Source organism: Panthera uncia (assembly GCF_023721935.1).
Source record: "Panthera uncia isolate 11264 chromosome A3 unlocalized genomic scaffold, Puncia_PCG_1.0 HiC_scaffold_11, whole genome shotgun sequence".
In the NCBI taxonomy this organism is placed as follows: domain Eukaryota; kingdom Metazoa; phylum Chordata; class Mammalia; order Carnivora; family Felidae; genus Panthera; species Panthera uncia.
Window position 1 is genome coordinate 4,563,413 of NW_026057578.1, and position 20,991 is coordinate 4,584,403.

At 53.1% G+C, this 20,991-nt stretch overlaps 1 long non-coding RNA gene across 1 annotated transcript; it reads left to right on the top strand.

Annotated features, from left to right (window-relative positions):
• Nucleotides 1–7,699: 7,699 nt before the first annotated feature.
• On the top strand, nucleotides 7,700–9,615 carry LOC125936287 (uncharacterized). Its single transcript, XR_007461986.1, has 3 exons — nucleotides 7,700–8,251; nucleotides 8,605–8,705; nucleotides 9,511–9,615. It is a non-coding gene; the product is annotated as an uncharacterized LOC125936287 (long non-coding RNA).
• Nucleotides 9,616–20,991: the final 11,376 nt, after the last annotated feature.

Here is a 20,991-nt window from a genome sequence, read left to right on the forward strand (position 1 = left end):
AGAGAGAGAGAGAGAGGAGAGGGAAGGGAGGGGCGGAGGACCCCTGGAAGCATGCGTGGGGCACGGAGGGGTGAGCAGGGGACGGAGGGAGGGTCCTCTCCAGCCACCTGGATGGCTCAAGCAAGGATGTCTCACTTGCACGGTGAACAGTGCAAAATCCCTGGTGTCCCACGTGGGTCCGAATCCCCGCCCCGCCTTTCCGAACCCGGAAAGCTCGTGAGCGTCTCCTAACCTCGCTGGGCCTCCGTTTCCACGTCTGTGAGAGGAATGCCAGCGGCAGGGCCTGGTTTATGGGGCTGTTGGAAAGCTGGAGGGAGCCATGCCCAAGGTCAGCATGGCGGCTGTGTTCACACGGGGGAAGGAGCCCAGGGGGCGTCCAGTCAGCCCTCCGGGGTGGGATCTGAGGGAGGATCCAGGCTTCGGGAAGGTCGGTGGGGGCTCCAGATGCGGGCTGTCTTCCACGCTTTGGGAGAGCAGCCCCCGCCAGGCTCAGGGGTGAGACGAGGCTGGGCCAGAGCATGGCCTTTAGAGATGGGGAAACTGAGGCCCGGAGATGTTCAATCACTGCCCAGGGCAAGCTCATCCTTCCCATGCTGGCCAGAGACAGCCATGAAGCACCAGTGTGACCCCACTTTCCTTCTCGGTACCCCTGCCCGAAGGCCTCTGAGCTGGGGGCACCCGCAGGTGTCCTCTCTGGCCCATGCGTGTCCCCCCCACGGCTCCCAGGCAGGGGAGGGTGCTGGCCGGCGGCCATCCTTCCAAGGGGCCCATCTGTCTGGGGCCCAGGAGGAAGGAAGTCTCCACAGAGGTGCTCTGAGCTCACAAAGCCCGGGGGCCCTCTCGGGCCTTGTCTGAGCGTCAGCTTTGATTAGTGCCACCTGTCCTGTTTGTCCGGATCTTTCGGCCTAATCGAATTCCGGGTCCCTTCGCAGCCCTGCTTACTTACGGAGAGACAACAGGGAGATTTTCGGGAAATGCTCCTTTAGGAGAAACGGAAAAGCCGGGGCCTGGGTCCCATTCTTGCCACTCTGAGACCTCCCTTCCAGCCCAGCCTTTCCCTGGGTCCTAGGTGGGGGTTCTGGGAGCTTCCCTGAGCCCTGGCACACGCGAGGAGTCCCCACTCTCCGTGGCCACATCTGTAAAATGGGGGTGACAACTGTGGTAAATAACCAGGGCTATAAAAGGCCTCGGCTGGCCTCTTGCCCACAATAAGCGGGTCCTGAGGACCTCCGGGCCCAGTCCTGGACCAGGAGCCGGGGGGACTAAAGCCTCTGCCTCTATGGAGCTCATCACACCATGCAGAGAGCAGAATGTGAAATAGGCACGTAAATTAAAAAACGAAAAACCACACCGGAATTGTTACTCATGATTAAAGTAATAAAAAAATAAAGTCAAGCAGGACCGGGGGGTGGGGGGCAGCACGGGGAGCCCACTCCAGATCCGGTGGTCTGGGAAGGGACAGCTGAGCTATGGCTTGGAGGCTGAGAAGAATGCAGACATGGGAAGAGGGTTCCATGCAGTGGAATGACATGTGCAAAGGCCCTGAGGCAGGACAGGCAGGCAGCCAGTGTGCTGGAGCCCACTGAGGGAGGAGGGCTGGAGGAGAGGCAGGAGAGGAAGGCAGCCGGGCTGGACCTCATGGGTGCCAGGGAGACCCTCCTGTCCTAAGACAGCGGGTATTCACCCAGTTTTGAGGGTCGAGATGAAGAGAGTGAGGAGCTTACCTTCTACCTGGGGTGGCGTGTGAACAGTACAAACCCCTCCCTCCCTGCCTTAGCCAGGCCCAAGAGTGCAGAGGGGAAGGGGGGACAGATGGGTGCCGTGGCCAGAAGGCTGGGGACGGTGACCCTGGCTCCTACATGTGAGAGCGGGTTCATGTACCAAGGACAGCTTGCCCCGAGGCCAGCATTCAAACACAGCTGTTTCCTGGGTACCTACGGTCATCAGGGATGTGCGCTGGTGTGCAAAGGCCTCACCTTACTTCAAATCGGAGGGCGCTGCTGGGTTACTGCCCCTCCTCCCCGAGTGCCGAGGCCAGGCCCCCGCGGCTGAGGCGGAAACCAGACCAGACGCCTGGGAGAAACAAATCCTTCGAGGGCTGACCTTGAAACACCATCTCTTACGGCTTCCCCCCGCTTAAAACCATTGGCCCAAGTCTCTGTGCGTAAAATAACAATTTCAGTAATAGATATTAACAACCGCTCACATTCCTTAAGCGCTTACAACGCGTCACCCACTGAACCGCCTACGCGACACCAATCACCTCACGTAATCGACACGTTAGCCACACGAGAGGAGCCAAAACTGAGGCCCAGAAAAGTCAAGCAACTTGCCTAAGGCCACACAGCTGGCCCGTGACAGAGGCAGGATCCCACCCCAAGCAGTGAGTCTCCAGCACCCAAGCTCTTAAGGGTTCCTAGGACACCTGCTGCCAGTAACAGGAATTGCAATGCGCTAACGTTTACTGAGCACATACTACACACCCCCCCCACATCGGCACTTTGTAAGCTTTTTCCATTACCATCCCCCGAAGGAGCATTTTTAGATGATTTTTCCCAACTCCCCTCCCCTAAAGTTTTCGTACCACAGATAAACGGTGTATCTCTGTACATATCTGTGCTTTATACACAGAGAAGCAGAATCTCTGCCACCCCCTCCCCCCACCTCCAGGAGCCAGATTCAGGCCCCGTGGCCCCCAGGGGGGCAGGTGCACTCTACCTCAGTGAACTCAGGTTCCCACGACAGCTCTAGGGTGGGCATGACCGCTATGCTTTGGCGGGAGCCTGCCGCTCGAAGAGGTTCGAGTCCTGCTCCTGGGTCACGTGGGACAGCCAGGGTCCGAGCGAGTTGTCCCAGCCGGCGACCATGCTGGAGTCAGTCCTGTGACCCCCCCCGTTATGTACATACGCAGGACACATGGGGATACGACAAACATACACCAGGGTTGTTTCATCAGGGCCCCGTGAACCCCCTGAAATTAAATGCTAACGTGTGTTTCTTTTCCCGGAGCAGGTTAACCTCAGGAGTCCCTGACCCCGAGCAAGGCCCCAGGCCGGCCCCCGGGGGAGGAAAAGGCTCCCCGGGGTGGGGGCGGGGGGGCCCCGGCCTGGCGGCACGACCGGCCCTCCTCCCCTCTTCACAGAGGAAGCCGGGGACGCCGTGGGAAACAGAGCCAACAAGACTGACTTACCCCCCAGGCCGGGCCCACTGACCTTTCTCCTGAGAAAAATGCTCACAGCGAGCACATCCAGGCCTTCACCCGGCCCCAAAATAACTGGCACTTCCAGCCTGGGCCTCCGCGTCCTGAGCAAGCTCCTTGCAACGACCGGGAACAATGGGGCATTGTCGGCCAGGGCCTCCCAGACAGGAAGCCGGGTCCTGCAGAGCCATCCGACGGGGACCCCGCCACCCTGGGCCGACACGTGTGACCCAAATGCCAGGTGTGGCCTGCCTTCCACCAGCTGGAGCAGGGCGAGGAGAGCGAGGGCAGGAAGTGCCAGATGGCCACCTCACCCCTGCAGTGCAGGGCCTGAGGCAGGAGCGTGGAGGAACCAGCAGGCCGAGGGACAGGGAGGCAGGCCGAACCCTCGCTGCTCCCAGGCCGGGACGTCCCTCCGGAAAGCTCTCCTGTGACGGTGGGGACGATGCCCGCTTCTAAAGGCCAACAGTTGGCAAATGTTTGCTCTGTGCCCAAAGACTGTCTTGGGTGGGTCACACGCTGCGTCACTTAGGTTCTCCTCCGTTTCGTCTCCCCCATCCTGCTCCGGCCGCCCTAACCCCTGGCCGTTCCTTGAATGCACCGTGCACCCCAGGGCCTTTGCACCTGTTGCTCCAGCCCCTGGAATGCTCTTCTTCCAGCTGTGTTTATGTTCTGCTCCAGTGTCATCTTGGCAGAGAGGCTTCCCTGACTGGCGGGTCTTTTCCCTCTATCCCCTCACCTCACCTTCTCGGCGATGCCCCAATGTTGATGTATCGTGGTGGTGTTTTTACCGGTTCATTTCTGCCTCTTGCACTCAAACGTCAGCCCCGGGACGGCAGGGGACCTGCTGACTTGCTCACCGTCACATCCCAGCGCCTGTGCGTGCACAGGCTTGGCGTCTGTTGAATGGACGACTTGGCGTGCCAGTTTGGTTCGTGTGGTTGGATTGGGCGTGGCTCGAGTGTAGGGAGCGTGAGGCAAGGAGATGGGACCTTGGAAGCCGGCTAAGGGACAAGTAACCGGAAGGCCCAAGACCCGCTGGGAGGCCAGTGAGACACAGCAGGCAAGAGATGAAGGCAGCCTGGCAGGGGGGGCGGGAGGGCCACGGACAGATGGCAATGGCCTGCGGCACAACCTCAGTGCTGATTCGTGCAGCTGCCGCTGTGTTACCTCCAGTGAGACACTTAACCTCTCTGAACTCACGGGGATGATGGTAACAGTTGCACTCTGTGATACCATCGGTGGATCCTGTCTCTGCGGTCAGAGCTCTGGAAAGTTTCGCTATCGTTGCTTGAACCGTAGGAAGCTGCCCTGTTACATGGACCAAAAAAGTCAAACGCTGGCAGCTTCCCGGGGGCCCTATCTTAGCAGGATTAACGGTTCGAGGTAGTAGCGAGAGTTTAAAGTCAGATGCGCTTTCGCACAAAATGCCTCCGGGGTACCAGGAGGACACTGCAAAATCACGTACGAAATTGCTTAGTAAAGTTGCCGCGTGGTACAAATGTTATTTACAAACATAAGTATGGGATTCACTTTAAAAGTAAAGCCTAGGGCTTGGTCCCTAAAGTCAGAAGGGATAGGAGTTTGGCCAGCTAAAAAAGAGCCTCCAGGGGTCCCCGGGGGGCTCAGTTGGTTAAGTATCTGACTCTTGGTTTCGGTCAAGATCCTGATCCCAGGGTTGTGGGACTGAGCCCTGTGCCAGGCTCTAGGCTGAGTGTAGAGCCTGCTTAAGATTGTCTCTGTCTCTGTCTCTGTCTCTCTCTCCCCCTCTGCCTCTCTCCCCCACTCACATGCTCTCTTTCTCTCTCTCTCTCTCTCAAAAAAAAAAAAAAAAGCCCCCAAAGGAGGACCATGCCTTTTCAGGCACAGATATTAAGCTCCCATAGGTACCCCCAATATTACAGGTCTTTTGGGATAGACTCACAGCAACCAAATTTACAGGAGACTGAAGTATAAGCCCCCCCCTGTTTGCTTATCCATCTGAAGGGACAAATGTGATTCTTGGCCAGATCGGGATCCTTGACTTTGCTGCCCACAGCTTGTGCTGGTGGTCGGGAAGGAATCTGGACGGTCAAAGGTGACTTTGAAAGGTTGAAGTGGGCACAGGAGTTAGAGAGATGCCACCCAGCAGATGGAAATGCCTGAGGGACAATCTATCGGGCTCCAGAGGAGTCAGATGAACCATTTGACTCACAACAGAACGTGCCAGAAGGCAGGACCCAAGACTTAGCAACTCTCCTTTGACGGTATTGGCTCAATGCACCTTCCTGTTGTCGCACCTGGGTGGCTTAGTCGGTTAAGCGTCTGACTTCGGTCCAGGTCACAATCCCATGGTTTGTGAGTTCGAGCCCCGCGTTGGGCTCCGTGCTGACAGCTCGGAGCCTGGAGCCTGCTTCCTATTCTGTCTCCCTCTCTCTCTCTCTGCCCCTCCCCAAACTTGTGCTCTGTCTCTCTCTCTCTCACTCTCTCTCTCAAAAATAAATTAACATTAAAAAAATTTAAATGTACGTTCCTATTATGGCACTGGAGCTCCCAAACACTGGTGGGAGAGATGATTGTAACTGATGTGGGCTCAAATGTTTTTATCGTGATACTTGGAATCTCGGAAGGCACCAGAATGAAGGGAGACGGAAGCAAAATTCCGGGCTTGGGCCTGCACTCAGGCCTGGCACTCACCATGTTCCACACCCGCCTCCTGCCCTCCAGCCCCACCCACCCTCCTCTGTACTTCACGGGAAATGAGCATGCCAAAGCCATGACCATCAAGCTGCGGACTTTCCTTCAAACCTTCTCCTGATCGTGGGAGCCCATGTTTGAGCCAGTATGGGATGGGGGCTGGAGGGGGAAGCGGAGGAGACGGGGGGCGGGGAATCTGAGAGCTCTTTCCCTGTGGCTTGTTCCCTTCTGCCTCCCAGGGACGTGCTGGTGTCCTCTGGGCCCCGGGACGGGAGTCCAGAGCAGGATGTGGCAAGGAGGCAGGTGGCGGGACCGGGAATCCCTTTCCCTCCCTGCCACCGAGCAGATTCCTGCCCCAGGGCTCCCCACGGGCCCAGCACACACGGGCAGCCTGTCCCGGCGAGCTGGCAACTCTTGTTGGGCAGGAACAAGCTGACTGCCGTGGGGCCTGAACATCCCGAGCCAGGGGCCAAGGGATACCAGAGCTGGGCCCCAGCGTGTCCGCGGGGCAGAGGGCTCGGCTGCGGCCAGGGAAGGGAGAGGCAGGAGACGGGGAGCGTGTCTATTTTGGCACGAGCCAGGCTCAGAAAAGCCGCCGAGAACATTTCGCCACAAACGAGCAAGACCCATGAGCAAATGGCCTCTTTTGCTTCCTCCCTCAGGCTTAAAATCTCTTGGTTGGCTCTGGAAGGGACCCAGAGAGCAGAGGTGAAACGTAGGACTCAGCACGGGATTCTTGGGCCTCCATTCTTCCGCCCCCTTCCAGCCAGGGGCTCATCGTGGGCCATGTGTTGTGAGGGGTGCTGGAGACCACGATGAGCAAAAGGAAACATGGCCCCTGTCCTTTCAGAGCTTGCGGGCCAGGGAGAAGGGGATTATATAATTTCTCCAGGGTGGACGACGAGCCACAGCTCCGAGTTCAATGAAGGAGAGGTGTGGGGTGCCGCTGGCAATTAAATTAGAGGAGACAGGCATAGTCAGTGGGCTCAGGGAAGAGAGAGCATTGTAAGCAGAGGAAAGAGCACGTGCAAAGGCCCTGAGGCAAGAGGAAGCTTACGAGGCTGGTCACAGGGGGCCAGGAATTGTTTTTGAATCTTCCCTGGGACATCATGGAGAACGGACTGGGAAGGACCAGAGGGGCATGGGGAGCTCAGACGGAGGATGATGTCAACACCATCCCCTCGCTCAGCCAGCCCTTTGCAGCCGACTAAGTTCTCTACCAGATTCCGTTTTCATTCCCCAACCCACAACAGCCCTGGGAGGTGGGTTTTAAAACTGTGCTCGTCACAGGAGTAGAGTGAGGATCAGAGAGGGTCTCAGCGCTGGGTTGTGTAGAAGCCAGGACTCAAACGCAGGGCAGACTGATGTTGGCATCCCTACCTGCCCTTTCCATGGGTCTATGGAGAGGACGAGGGCTTTCTGGGCCCCCACCCGCCACGTTCGCGGGTCACACCCGGCCACGTCACGTCCGGGGTGCCTACATTTCAAGCCTTTCAATGCACACAGGTGGCAGGGACCAGCTGGCCCTTCACAAATCCCACACCCAGGGCTAACAGTGACCCTCCAGGCGGCCACATAGGCCTTCTTTCTCTTTTAAGAAGAAGCCCCCCGGGCTGGTGTCTCTCCGTCCCCCCACCAGCCACAGGCCAGAGCTGCCAGACCAGTCGATTTGGTTCACGGGACCCATCTCTGACTCTCACTGCCGCGTTCCTGGATTTATTGTGTACCTCGTGGTCCCCTGTGTCCTCACTGTGACGGAGGTTCATTGTCTCACTTACATCTGGACTTGGGTGCAGCCCGACGGATCCTAACGGCCACGGGGGCCTGAGCAGTGCGTGCCACGGTGAACTTGCCCACGCCAGCCAGTGTGGCCATGAACGAGCACACCGCTCCTCTCCGGGCCCCGGCATCTGCGCCCGTTCGGTGGGATCGGCACAGAGCTGCCCCTCGGCCGCTACGTACAGGTGTTGAGGCCCTTGCGGCAAAAGCCTGCCTGGGCCGAGGCGTCTGCGAGCCAGCGAGGCAGGGGCAGGGGCGTGCCCCGTACGAATCAGCAAGGACCGTTACTCGCACCGGGTTCCCATCATCGATCGTCGTCATGCTTCGGCGCTGTGTTCGGCACTTGCCGTGTGTCATGTCCGTTCTTCCGACGGCCCGTGACGTCTCCCCACCAAACGCCGGAGGCCAGACAGGCTGACGCGCTCCGAGCCGCGCAGTGAGTCCAGGAGCCCGCATCTGAAGCCGGGACCACCCGATCTACATTCCAGGGCTTTAAGCCAGGACCCTGAGCTGCCCCTCATCGGTGCTGCCCCCCTCAAGTGTCCCTCCCCAGCCCTGCGGTGCGGGGGCAGGGGGCACGCTGTGTTAACAGAGGAGGTGAGGGCAAGGCCTGTTTCATCCTCGTGTGAATGAATGACCCTGTGCAAGGAGATGTCCAGAAAATGGGGGCAAGATGCAGATTCCGAGGCCCAGCCCCAAACCCTGAATCGCACCCCGGGTCTCCGAGTGGCCGATACCTTCCCTAGGTAGGTAGGGATTTAGGAAAGGAAATTCAGGACACTCAGTGAAACGTGAACTTCAGCTAAACAATGAATAGCGTTTTAGCATAAGTATGTCCCAAATACTTCATGCGCTATGGGCTATACTTACATTAAGAGATGATCTGTTGTTTATCTGAAATTCAGATTTAACTGGGCATCCTGCACTCAACCTGGCAACCCCTTCCCCAGGTGGTACAGGCACGTGAGTAACAAAAACTCTCACGACGACCCGTGTTCGGGAACCCACGCTGGGCGGGTCCAAATGGAGTCCACAGCTTCAAGTAACACAGGTGAGGTCTCTGCTCTCTGAAAACGCACATTCGAGCTGCACCCGGGTCTAGCCAGGGTCACCACCAGCTTGCACAGATCGGGGGACTGAGGCTCTGAGAGGGTAAGCTTGTGGAGGTCCCTCCAAGGGAGGCTAGTCAGGGAGGCCCAGAGGCCGGCTGGACCCCCGCACGGGGATGAGGCCCGAGGCAGGCCTTCCCGGTAGTCAGGGGCCATCTGGGCTCTGACTTCAACACCCGGCATCTCCCGAGCGGGAAATGGCCCCCCCTACCCTTCCCCACCCCCCCCCCCCAGGATGGTTTCCCGCCCGCATCGGCCAGATGGCCCTGCAGAGCAGGGGGGCTGCTGGGGGGCCGGTGAGGGCCGGGGGATCTCGCGCTGGAGCCAGCCCAGATGCCTTCGCGGGGCAAGTGCTTTTATTCCAGCCTTGGAGATTGGCCCTGTTTCTGGGAAGGGAGAAGCCGACGCATGCACAACGCGCCCTATAGCCCTCTGGCTGTTTCATTTCAAAGAAACCCAAGGTTTAGAAAGAATCTAATTAAGCATCTCCTGCACAGTCTTATCATGCGTGGAATGGAATTGCTCATGAAACCTGGCTCATCGCCGACCGTGTGCTGGGGGTGGGGGGGTGGGGTCAGTGGCTCTGCTGGGACCTGGGTGGGTAGGGGGGCTCTTGCCAAGGGGCTTCTTTGGAGGATGCTAGAACTCGTGAGCCAGCCCTCTCCCCTTCAGTCCAGCATCCACCCCAACCCCTCCCAAAAACTCACAGGTGCTTCAGGACTTTTAGGAGTTGACTCTCTTCCCCAGGTCCTCGGAGCCAGATAGCAGTGGGTCCGAATCCTCTTGACTTAAGTTATGAGCTTGGGCAAGTCATTTTCTCTTTCCGAAACCTTCATAAAATCTGTAAAATGGGGCCAACCGTTGTTTTGTTCTAGGATCGTTGTAGGAATACACGAAACACAGGCCTGTCACATCGTTGGTACCCTGGGAGTCATAGATGCTATTCTGATCATTTTTCATTTCCTTTCCATTTTGGTTTCCCTCCGTAAGAAGCCCCACGAGGATGGGGCCTTTATTTTGTCCGCTGCCGGATCACGAGCACCTGGCCTCTGGAACAGCTTTGGGCCCACGGTAGCTTTTCAGTAGATAAATGTGTGAAAGAATGAATGCCTTAGGGTCTGGGAGAAGCTAGCATTTTACTTCAAGGAGCCAAATGGCGCCGTTGAAGGAGAATGGGGTTAAAGCGGGATGAGTGTCTGCACAGGTCCACAAAGTGCTTTCAAAAGTGTTTTCCATGTGGGTTGTTGTCCCCACTTTCAGATGAAGGAACTGCAGCTCACGAGGGAGAATCAAATTCCCCAGGCTGCTAAGAAAGTGGAAACACAAAGGTGGGCACCCGTTACCATGGTCCCCAAAGATTCTGCCTCTTGCTATCCATTCATGCCCTTACACCATCTACTCCTATACCAAGTAGGGCGGACCTCTGTAGACCTCCATAGCATTTTGGGGAAATGGCCACATGTGACTTCTGAGGCTGTCACAGAAGACATTCTGCCTTCCATCTCGCCTTGTCTTAGATTGTTCCTCGGGGGGGGGGACCCCAGTAGCTGTGTTGTGAGACACTCCAGCAGCTTCTTGTGGCACCTGAGTGTGCCATCTGGAAAGCAGATCTCCAGCCCCAGTCAAGCCTTCAGATGAGGTAACCCTGGCTGACATCTTAACCTGGTACCTCGTGAGGGATCCCAACCAGAACCACCCAGCCGAGTGGGTGAATTCTGACCCACATAAACTATGCGAGAGAATAAATGTTTATCATTTTTATCAGTACGTTTGGGGTTAATTTGTTATGTGGCAATAGACGACAGATACAACAAACCACAAATTGGGGGGAAATGTTTGCCAGGCCCATATCTGATAACACAGATCCAGAACACATGAAGAACTCTCACATCACCATAGTCATAAAAACAAACAAGCCAAGAAAATGAGCAAAAGACTTGAACTGACATCGCACAGAAGATATACGAATGGAAAACAAACACATGAAAAGGTGCTTCACATCATTAGTCATTTGAGAAATCCAAATTAAAATCACGCTGAGATACATCTACACACCTATTAGGATAGATAATATTTTCAAATCTGACAACACCACACGCTGACAACGATACACATCAGCCAGAGCACTCATTTTTGCAGGTGGGAATGCGAAATGGCACAGCCACGTTGGAAAACAGTTTGGCAGTTTCTTATGAAGTTAAACATCTATTAATCAGATGACCCAACAATCACAGGCACTTACCCAAGAAAAATGAAAACTCATGCACACACACACACACACACACACAGTGGGTGTGAATGTTTATAGCAGCTTTATTGGTATTTGCCAAATCTGGAAATAATCCAAATGTCCCCTTAAAACTTGGGGTATATCCCTACAGTGAAACACTACTCGTCAATAAAGAGAAACAAACCACTGAAAAACACAAGGCATGGATGAGTGTCAGATACGTTCTACTCAGCGAAAGAAGCAAAACTCAAAAGGCTATAGTATGGTTCCATTTATACGATATGCTGGCAGAGGCAAAAGTATGTGGACAGGAACTGGTGATTTCCTGGGCTGGGGGCTAGGGTGAGAGCTTCACTATACAAAGAGACAGGAGGGAACTTTGCAGGGCTGCAAAGCAGTTCTACACCCTGTTTGTAGCAGTGGTTACTCCCTTGTATGTGTTTGTCAAAACTCATGGAAGGGTGAACTTTAAGTAAATTATGCTTCAATAAACTTGACCTTAAAAGAGATCCCCCGAGAAGGAAGCAAAGAAAGATCTCTCCGATGATGACTCCAACATCCAGAAGTTGTAAAAGAAAAACTAAGTTCAACCACATAATCAAAATTGCCGTGCGAGACAACAAAACCTACTGGAGAATCAAACCCAAAAAGCCTGTGGGCAACATCGAAAGACAAAGTGGCACACTGGGAAAGACAGTCGAAGTTTACATTGCAGACAAGGACCTAACATCCCTAAAATACAAAGCGCATTTCAACAAATAAGGGGGAAAAACACAATAAAAATAGCAAAGGATATGAATGGGTAATATGCCAAAAAGGAAATATCAATTGGTTTTAAATATGTGGAAAAGATGTATAATCTCATTCATAACGTAAGGAATACAGAAGAAATTCTACATTGAATCGCCCATTTTTACCTGTCAGATGGATAAAAAATGAAAAGCCTGATAAGGCACTATGTTGGTTAAACTTTGGGAAAACAGGCATGCATACATTGCTGGTGGGGCTATAACTCAGCACAACCCCTAATGGGATGGAATGGGCAACATCTACAACAAATTCGTAATATACTTTGGAATTAGCAATTTCAACTTTAAAATGTTATTCTACAGAAGTACTTGCATGTATGAAAATTGGCGTATGTATATAGTTATTAGCTAAATTCTTTTTAATAACATAAAATTGGAAACAACCCAATAAAATCTTATGCAGCTATAAAAGAGAGACAGAGAATAGGAACTCCCCCCTGTTTGCTCAGTGACTTTTTAGTAGCACTTTATTCCCCCCTCCCCAATGGAGACCTCAAAAGTTGCTCTTTGGCATTTTGGGGACCTCTCAAGAATCACATCCGAGTACTAACAACTAGAAGCAGAGGTTTTTAAACTTGACTTACGGATCAATCTTCATCAACAACAAAGACTGGTTTTGCTTACTACAATCTGTTACATATGTAAATTTGTAAAATAATGACAGATAAAAAGTCACTGACTACTCCCCTCTCTGTTTTAAAATCTATAAGAATGAAAAAAAGACACTCCCTTCTATTTGACGAGGCTGCCAAAATTATCCAATGGGAAAAGAATAGTCTTTTCAACAACTGGCATTGAGACAACTGGATATCCACACGCAAAAGAATGAGTTGGATCCCTACCTCACACTGTATATGAAAATTAATTCAAAACGGATCGAAGATCCAAATGCAAGAGCAAAACTATGAAACCCTTAGAAGAAGACAGAGGGACAAATCTTCATGACCTTGGCTCAGCAAAGGGTCCTTAGATACAACACTGAAACTATGATAACAAAAATAAAAGTAGTTAAATTGGACTTCTCAAAACTGAAAAATTTTTGTGCCTCAAAGGACACCATCACAAAAGCGATGAGACTACACACAGAATGGGAGAAACTATTTGCAAATCATCTATCAGGTGAGGGGCTTGTATCCAGAATATATAAAGATGCTCAGAACTCAACAATAAAAGGACAAATGACCCAATTTTTAAAATGAGCAAAGGATCAGAGAAGACATTTTCCCAGGGAAGATACACAAAATGGCCAACGAGCACATAAAAAGATGCTCAGCAGCCTTAGTCACGAGGGAAATGCACACCAAAGCTACAATGAGATGCCCCATCATACCCACTAGGATGGCTAGAATCCAAAAGTCCAATAATAAGCGTGGGCAAGGATATGGATAAAGGGGACCCTCACACACTACTGGCAGGATATAAATGGTTCAGCTGCTCTGGGAAACACTATAGCCATTTCTCTAATGATTAAACACAGGGGATTTACCACATGACCCAGTAGCCCAGCCCTAGGTATCCAAGAGACACACAAAAATATGTAACTTGTACGCAAATGTCCACAGCAGCATTATGTTTAATGGCCAGAAACAACCCAGATTCCCGTCAAGTGAATAACGCAACAGAATGTGGTTTATGCAGACGATGGCATATCACTTATTCAGCCTTGAAAGGAAAGGAAGCATCAACGTGCATTACAACACAGACGGACCCCGAAAACGTTATGGTAACAGATAGGAGTCGTCACGAGAGATGAGCAGTGTGTGATTCCATGCCTATGAAAATCAAGGACAGGGAAACCTAGAAAGACAAAGAGTAGATTGGTGGTTATTTAGGGCTGGGGTGGGAGTCAGAGGATAGCTAAAGGTTATGGGGTTTCTTTCTGAGATGATGATGATGAAAACGTTCTGTTGTTGTTGTTGTTGTTGTTTTTGAAAATGTTCTAAAATGACCCTGAAGTAATATTTGCACATAGCTGTGAATATACTAATGACCATTGGGTCACACACTTAAAATGGGTCAATTGTATGGCATATGAATTCTATCTCAATAAAGTGCCCCTTTAAAAAGAGGAAAAAGGTGGGGTACCTGAGGGGCTCAGTCTGACTCTTGATTGCGGCTCAGGTCACGAGCTCACAGTTCATGGGTTCAAGCCTGCATCAGGCTCTGTGCTGACAGTGTGGAGCCTGCTTGGGATTCTCTCTTTCCCCTTCTCTCTCTGCCCCTCCCCACTTGTGTACTCTTTCTCTCTTTCTCTCAAAATAAATAATAAACATTAAAAAAAAATTAAAAAAAAGTCGGGGGTGGGGAGGGAAGAAGATACCCCCAGGTCCTGCTGGGTAGAACGTGGAACCCATAAGCAAAGGTCCAGGTAAAGCTTCTGTGTTCATGGAAGATCCCACCACCTGGCTACAAATGCATCTTCATGGTGACATTTTCAAGATGTTCCCTTCCCATATGTTTTCCCTCTGGGGAACATGTGTCCAGAAACCAGAAATTCTACTCTGGGGGTGAACCTTGGACCACATTTGAACTCTGTAACAACCCCTAGGTGTGGCCCCAGGGGTGTGATTTGAGAGAGTCCAACAAGACTCCAACCTTCTGCACCCAGCAATGCCCCTCCCTGCCGGGTGAGCTTCTGCCCTGCCTTCTCCAGAGAGCTGTTTTAAGTGTAATTATCCCAGGGAGGACATAAGGTACCAGGCTCTTTGGGGAAGAATTAGGTAATGGGATCATTTTTTCTCCTTGACAAGGAAAAGCCAGGGACAGCTGGGGGATGCTGGAGGCCTATGAGCTCTTTGAGGGGGAAATGAAATCTTAATTACAACTCAGGTCCTGCTAATGGTTGAACGGAAGAACAGATTACCTAAAGCAGGGTGCTCAAAGCGTGGTCCCTGGCAACAGCAGCCTCACCGGGAAACTAATTAGCAATGCAGATTCTCAGGCCTTACCCAGACCTGCTGGGTCAGAAACTCTGAGTGGGACCCAGCAATCTGTTTTAAGAAGGCTTCCAGGTGATTCTAATGCGAGCTCATGTTTGAGAACCCCCAAACTAATGGGTGATTTCATTCATTCAACAAATATTTACGGAATGCTCCCAGATATGCCTGGGATTACTGGAGGCTCAAGGGTTAAATACATCAGGGCACAAGATGTAGTGGGTTGGATGGTCTTCCCAAACGATGATTGTGAGCTCACTTGGAAAAAGGGTCTTTACAGACACAGTTAAGTTAAGGATCTTAAGATCAGATCATTCTGGATTACCTGGATGGGCCCTAAACCCAATGACAAGTTTCCTTAAAAGAGACGGAAGAGGAGAGAAACAGAGAAATCTAAGCCAAGACACAGGAACAGATTGGGATGAAGTGGCCACAAGCCAAGACGCTTGGAACCACCAGAGCTGGGGGAGAGGAGGAAGGATTCTGCCCTAGGACCTCTGGAGGCACCTCTGTCCCCCAGGACAGTGAGAGGATAAATATCTGTTATTTTAAACCACCTAGCTTGTGTTCATTTGTTGCAGCAACCCCAGGAAACTAATCTACATGGCAAATAAGGGTCATGACTTTAAAAATCTTATATTCTAGTGGGGGAGATAGATGAGATGATAGGTAGATAGATAGATAGATAGATACATAGATAGGGATGGATGGATGGATGGATGGATGATTAATGATACAGATAGATTGATGAATGGAAAGATAGATAGATACATACATACATACATAGAAACATAGATACATAGATGATACAGATAGATCAATGGATGGAAGGGTGGACAGACTGGTGAATGGATGGATAGATGGATGGATGGATAGATGGATAGATAGATAGATAGATAGATGATACAGATAGATGGATGGATGGATGGATGGATAGATAGATAAATAGATGGATGATACAGATAGATCGATGGATGGAAAGATAGATAGATAGATAGATAGATAGATACAAAGAAACATAGATGATACAGATAGATCGATAGATGGATGGGTGGACAGACTGATGAATGGATGGATAGATGGATGGATGGATGGATGGATAGATAGATAGATAGATGATACAGATGGATGGATGGATGCATGCATGCATGCATGCATGGACGGACTGACGGGTGGATAGGACAGATGGACAGATAGGTAGGTAGGTAGATAGGCAGGCAATATAAATAAGTGATGAAGATAATCTCGCACCGTCAAAGCACTACCATAGCAATAAAACAGAGTGATGTTCCAGAGAGAAACGGAAAAGAGATCACTGAGTTGAGACCTAGAGGAAGCGGCTGCAGGACCAGGAGCTTACAAACACGAAGCAAAGGGGGCACAGAGAAGCTTGGTGCAGAAGGAAGGACGGAGGGTAAGAGTGAGTGAGTAGAGGGGAGTGGAGGGGAGTAGAGGGGAGTGGGGAAGGGGATGAGGCCGGGAGAAACAAGGACCATGGGAGGAGTTTGGATTCTTCACTAAGGACGGCGGGAGCCCTTGGAGGGTTAGAAGCAGGAAGCTCGTGGGAAAGGACTGGGCCTGTGGAGTAGAGACGAGCCGAGGGGCCCCTGCAGGTGTATGGCGAGGGGCGCCTGTGGACTCCCGTGTAACCGAACCTCAGACGTCAGCAGTGGTCTCCCATCGCCTCTGCCTCGTTCTCTTTGCTACCAGGAGGTCACCGGGTCTCACCCACACTCAAGGGGAGGGGGCCACACAAGGGTGTGAATAGCAGGCTCACTGGGAGCCTTTTTCGATGCTGCCTACCACACTGGAGGGAAATGGCAAGTTTTATTTAGGAAATGTTAACGTCTAGCCGCTTCTCGGTGATCAGTTAAGATTGTAGCATGACTGATGGTAAAGAGGTAGTTGAAAGGTGAATGAATGAATGAATGAATGATGGATAATCCGTTGCTGAAGGCCGGCCGGGCCTGCCAAAATCGCTTAAAAGGCGCCTGTCCCCAGCCCCCACGGACCAGCTCTTTCCGCAACCGGGGGCTTGTTCCGTCCTGGAGCCTCCCTGCCCTCCCTCTGCCTGCGTGGAGCCAGCTCTGGGAAGATGAGCTCGGCGGTGAGCTTCTGCCCGGCCAAATGGAAACACGGGTTTCCATCCTGCTGCGGAAACGTCAGCGTGCTGGGGTCCGCAGGGGGAACCGCTGGCTGCTCTAAAGAACTGCTGGGAGATCCTGGAAACCCACCGGCCCAGCCGTTATCCTCAGGCCAACGAGCTTGAATTATGACAGAGAATTAGGAGCGGTGGAAACTTGGAGGCCGCCCACGAAGACGTCTGCACGTTTGTTTCTATCTGCAGCCTCGTTTTCCAGCTGCATGGTACACTTAATCCAACACGACATCTTGCTCATGACATTTTCGCCGCGATTCTAGCCCTTCTCGTTCTCGAACCGTCTTCGGCACCCAGCGGGTACTGTCTTTGATGCCTCTTGGTGCGTGCCCGTGCAAGGTTTAAGCTGAGCCTTTTGTATTTTGCACTGGGTTTTCTCTCAGGAGTCTGTGCTAGGATGCCGGCTGGAGCGGGGGCCGGGGAGGCCGAAGCGTGCACGGGGCCCGTCGGTGAGGCAGGCTCCCGGAGCTGGGTCCCAGAGAGCAGGCAGGCCGGAGGTAATTGGTATGGTCAGGGCAAGACAGAGGCTTTTCCAGATTAACCGAGCGACTGGGGGTGAAGATTCTCAGTTTCAAAAGAAGCTTCCCGAACTTAAGGCTATTAAGTTATTACGGCTGATTCCGTGCCGCGGGGCCTCAGCCGAAGGGCATCTAACTGGCAGACCTCCTGTGATTTTATGGGAATGGGGCTGGGGGGGGGAGGCTGAGATCACTGAGAAAGGCGGCCCCACCCGCACAGGCCAGATGGACAGGGCTTTGAATTTTTATTCTTGCAGCCCAGCTGCCATCCCAATGGCCCCTGGGTCTTTGCGGGTGGCCCCGTTCACAGGGCGGGGGAGGCCAAGATGAAGGTCGGGGGCTGCTGAGGGCCGGGAGTCTCCGTTGGCCTTGGCAGCCCCCCTATACCAACCTGCCTCAGTCCGTCCTCCACCAGGAAACGCGTGTTGAGACCTGGTGATGGGAGGGGAGCCAGCAGCTGGCATGATGGAGTAGGGCTGGTGGTCAGAGGAGGAAGCCAGGTGGGGGCTTGGAGGAGGGCAGAACAGTAGCACCGGGGCCCCGGCATCTCCAAGGGGAAGGAGCTTCGGAGCCTCATGTGCGTCACAAACCCGTGGTTTTTACTTAGGTTGTAGATTTACTTGGAGTGCCTTGGGGGACCTTATGTTATGGGGCTTGGCTGCCACAGCAAAAGGACCGGAAGGAGTAATGGCTTAAGCGACACAGAAATTCATCCCCCCCCCCCCCCCCAGGAAAGGTCTAGGGTCACAGTCCAGGGTCGGTAGAGCAGCCCCGCAGTCCTCAGAGTCAGATCTCCTTCTACCTCGTTTCTCTGCATCTCACGCCCGCACGCACCTTCCCTTTCAAGATACAAAATGGCTGCTCCCGTTCCTGCCATTAATTTTGCATTCCAGCAAGTGCGAAGGAATAAAAGGGCAAGGAGTGGGCCGCCCCTTCCCTTTCAGAGCGCAGTTTCGGAAATGGCTTGCACACTTCACATCGCGACGGCCAAAATCCATCACGTGGCCGCATGTAGCTGCGAGGAAGGTGGGGAGACGTGGTCTTTATTCTGGGCGATCACGCACGCAGCCACATTCTGTTAACGTAGGAGAAGGAAAATCAGTGGCGGTTCCACAGAGGAGGGTGACGGAGGAAGGGCGAGAACCAGAGCCTCCAGCCCGGGGCCCCTGGGGCACGGACGTCCCTTGAGCTATAGGAATGGCTTCTTCTGTCAGCATTCATGACAGCATGCAAAATCCACCTCCTCCAGGCAGACCTCCGAGATTAGTAACGCCGCCCGCTGGCCAATGGTTCAGCCTCAACTCCAGCCCACCCTTCCTTCGGGGGGTTGTCCCTGGCTCTTTTAGTTCCCCGGGCATTTCCGTGCAGTCTGCCCTACCATCCATAGGAGACTATGTTTCCTGAGCCAGGGATCCAAGTTCCTCGTCAGCGTGTACCCCGTCTCCCAGTCTTCCCCGCGGATGAGACAGAAACTGGTTCTCGGAGGCTGCAGATGGAACCAGGGCAGCAGCCCTGCGACGGGTCCATTTCACACCTGGACATTAGGTCTCCGGGCACCTTCTCCCCTGTCCAGTGTATCACACGCCCCCACGTCAGCGCCCCAAGGTTCCACCTCTAGCCCCGCACTTTTGGTTTGTTTGTCCTGAATAACGAAGGGTTGGCAAACTACGGGCCACTGGCCAAACGCAGCCGGGGCTTACTTTTGCCAGTAAGTTTCATCGGCACACAGCTACGCCCATTCATTTACATATTCATTTACATATTTCCCACAGCTGCTTTTGAGACGACAGAGCCCAGTAGTGGCAACAGGGACCTTCTGGCCACCCCCCCCCCCAGAGGGACACCTGTAGTTGGGACACAGCCCCTCCGTCCGTCTCAAACCGAGGGCGCGTGGACTTAGGAGTCGGGGAGCAGAGGGGGCAGGCTGCAGGGAGAGCCCGGGTGGCCAGCGAGTAGAGAGAGGTGGTGTTGAGAAGCCCCAAGACTCCCCGAGACCTGCTGTATTCCAGGCCCCGTGACGCCCCCTGTATCCCTTACAGAACGGCTCCCTGTCCCTCAGGTGCGTCCGTGGACTTTGGTTATTTCCCACCGTGGAACTCAGGGGAGACAGTTCCCCTCCTTCTGCGAGCGGTGATACCTTCGGGGGCAGCCAGCCACCCCCACTGTCCCCCTTTCTCCTGCTGGGGCTCCTCTTTTGCTGTTCAAGGGCTCATTTTTCTGGAGGAGCTCAGGACATTACCCGGCTAAATGAAGAATGTGGAATGCTTGAAATTTCCACTCACACACTCCTTGGAAAAAACACATTAACCTTTAAGAAGGGAATAATAGCTTCGTTTTCAAGTGACCTTATGTATTAGCTCTCGCTGAGCACTTTCTGGAGGGAGCCGTGGCCCATGGCAGGGGCCCAGCGGGTGCAAAAGATAAGAAAACATAAAGCCCAGCAGAATCCTTGGCTGGCTCTGAACTGAGGCAGACAATTGTCGACTGATAGCAGCACTGACGTCCCTCCCTCCTGCGAGACACCAAGTCGATGGGCGGCCACCTGCTTTCCTGGATTCGCCCTTGACCTGGGGCCGAGTGAGCAGCCGACGCTTGGCCGGCCGGCCCTCTGCTCTCCCTTTCTGGCAGAAGATGCACCTTCCTCCGCAAGACAGCCTCCCCCCACCCCAGGAAAAGCTATCCCACAGGGATACTGTGCTGAACCCCCTCCCCAAAACACAGACTCCACGGCCAACGTGTTGTATGTAGACAACCGCATCATCTACACTCTTCGGGTCTTGGTGGGGGGGGGGGGGGGGCGGAATTTGCAAAGCACATGAGCATGGTAAAAGCTCTGAGAAGTCCTGCCAGAAAGAAACCTGTTTCATTTCGTCGAACAGCAGTATTTTCCAAACTCTTCTGGCCTGGAAAGCTCCCACCCTCTTTGTGTTTTTTGGATAACACCTGTGAATGTTGGGCAGTGCTGCTTAGCCATGGAGCGTGCTTTAGAAACTGCAGATCGTAGAGCAGACCTTCCCCAAGATCACCTGAGCCACCGAAAAGACCAGCGCTCATCCTTCATTCTCCAGTTCTTCCGTTGATTTATTACGCATGCATTCGTTCCCCTGTCTACCACTCATTCACCAGTGCAGGTTTCGGAGGCCAGATGCCCTGGAGGAGCAGACACAGACCTGAGGGCCTCAGCGTTCCCCAGCCTCCTGGACGGCAGGGAAGCTTTGCAATGCTCACGGGTTAGGGAATAGAGAAGAAAAGCACCCGGTGTTCCCGGACATCAAAGGCCCAACTTCCAGAGACGTGTTTTGAAGATAAATAAGGGGCAGGTGATTTTAAAAGCCCACCACAGAGTATCAACATTGAGACAGTCAAGAAGCAGCCCAGAGGAGAATGCTGGGAGGAGAGAGGAAGGGAGACTGAGCAGACAGTAGGGGCTCAACGGCAGCCGCAAGGTCCCGGCAAAGCTTTGGCTGAGGGCCGGCTCCGTGCCCGGCACTGTGCTAAGAGCTGTTCATACCCTGTGCCTCATTCAGCCAAGAAACATCTAGAAGGTGCCTCTCATGAGCCAGGTGCTGGGGACACC